Source organism: Protomyctophum bolini, assembly GCF_963924005.1.
Source record: "Protomyctophum bolini genome assembly, chromosome: 4".
In the NCBI taxonomy this organism is placed as follows: Eukaryota; Metazoa; Chordata; class Actinopteri; order Myctophiformes; family Myctophidae; genus Protomyctophum; species Protomyctophum bolini.
In genome coordinates, this window is record NC_137865.1 from 35,585,996 (window position 1) to 35,588,279 (window position 2,284).

A 2,284-nucleotide genomic window follows, 5' to 3' on the forward strand; every position below is an offset into this window, starting at 1 on the left:
TCAACTCAACTTCTACTGCACAAAGTCCACAAGACCCGGAAGTACAACTCAGTGTTGTTGTACTTACAGGTACTGGCCGCTAGATGTCAGCAGATCCAATGATGGTGATACCAACTCGTCACCTCTGTGTGTGTGGTTGTCAAATAATTCATAACTGTTAGGTCTGCTCCCAGACTACCGCGGACTAGTAAACAGTAAACACAAAAGTCTAGTTTTGCGATACAAATACATTTTGATTGATTGATTGATTGATTGATTGATTGATTGATTGATTGATTGATTGATTGATTGATTGATTGATTGAAATATGTATTAACAGTTTGCAGAATTACAGTACATTTCAAGCACAAACTCAATACAAAGACCCAATTAAGCATTACACTTGTTTACAAGAGGGTCCACCATGTTCAATTCATCAAAACATTTAGAGACGTACAAATAGACACTTAATATAGTCAAAGAACAGAACAGGAATTCATCATAAAGGAGGTAAAAAGGGAAAAGAAACATATACTATAAATAAATTCATTATCATTATCATTAAAACGTCAATACAGTAAACTTGACCCTTCACCTTTCACTCTGGTCTTTGATTAATTGATTGAAAACTTTATGAACAGTTTGCAAAAAAAAGACAAGCACAGAATGTACAGTTACAAAAGGATGCTAAAAGCCAAAGGATTAAACCCAAGAAAACACTAGCCTATATGACTTGTTTATTCAATTTGTCAAAGCATTTTTTTTTTTTTAAGATAGTTTTGGGGGCTCCTTTCTGCCTTTATAGATAGTTCACACTGTTCAGTAAGCTGACAGGAAAGGGGGAGAGAGATGGGGAGTGACATGCAACAAAGGTTGCCGTGATCGGGAGCCTATAGGTGCCCAGACCGCTAGGTTGGCCTGGGCCTCATTGAAGCATTTAATGAAATACATCACATGAATGATTAGTAATCAAAAAGAAAAATATGTAGGCCTACATTAAACAGTTGGGGGGCATTTATTGATCGTGATAGGCTTGGACTTTTTACAAGGGCCAGTTCCATCTGCTCTTTTGTCCCTCTAGCTACACTACCTATTTGCCAAACATATTATAGCCCATCCGAACTTGTATATGCAGCAATCATGGTACAGTCATCAGCATTTGACACAAGTCAAAGAACTCCTTTCAGAGTTCTTTCAACAATAACTGGATGAGAACCTGGATGGTTGGATGGATGGATGGATGGATGGGTTAATTTGCCATGTATGGTCATTCCATGGTCAAAAGCTTTGTCCATGAAATCATTACAGTATTGAGACATTTCAAATTCAACCCACAGAAATTACAAGAGGATTAAGCTCAACCTGGATGCCAATGACTTGCACATTCATGTTTAGAGAACTAACCAGACCACATCTTCCCTGATCTATATCAGCCACCTCCTGCTGGCAGCACTTTGAGATAGATAGCAATATGACAGTCATCAATGTTGTGAAACTCTACTGTACTCTACTCTAGTACGGTAGATGGTAGCCTTGCAGTACCCAAGCTTTTATTTTTGTTACATAGTAAGTAGTAAGTAAGTAATTTTTTATTTATAGAGCACCTTTCGAAACAAAGTTACAAAGTGCTGTACAACAGGTAAAATAATCATGTTAAAACAAGGGCACGAAACAAACAGTAGAAGGTAAAACATTAAAATGCAACAAATCAAGCAAAAAATATATATCATAAAATAAAGTGCTGGCAAAATAAATACGTTTTTAACGTATTTATTTCGCCAGCACTTTATTTTATGATATATATAGATGGTCACTGCATGATATGTCCTTCTAGGTGTATTATACATGGAAATTACCGGTAACACTATGACTACATACAACAGGAATCCCAGTGGGAAACTAAAACTTGGCAGTTACTAAAAGTTTGACCAACATTCATACTACTCATCCAATAAAGACACTGGGGAACTTCATTTGATCAACATTTGACATTCATCAGAGTCATGTTTACGGATCCATTTGCTCCAGTGTCTGTTTCTGGGTTGGTTAGTCCTTCCAAATTGAAGTTACCCAGGCGAAAATGTCTTTATTGATCCATTGCGTTTGTGAAGAATCTCGCTGAAGCACCAATGTGTCTCTTCTACATTAATACTATCCACTTGAAATGAGAATTGATGACCTCTCTTATATAGGCTGTCCAAAGCTTATGACCTGTTGTACAAAACCTTAATGATCTTCTTTTATGGATTCCTTTTTGTCATTCAGGGAAGAGAAACAGTCGATGCCAGAAGTTCATCTGTGACTG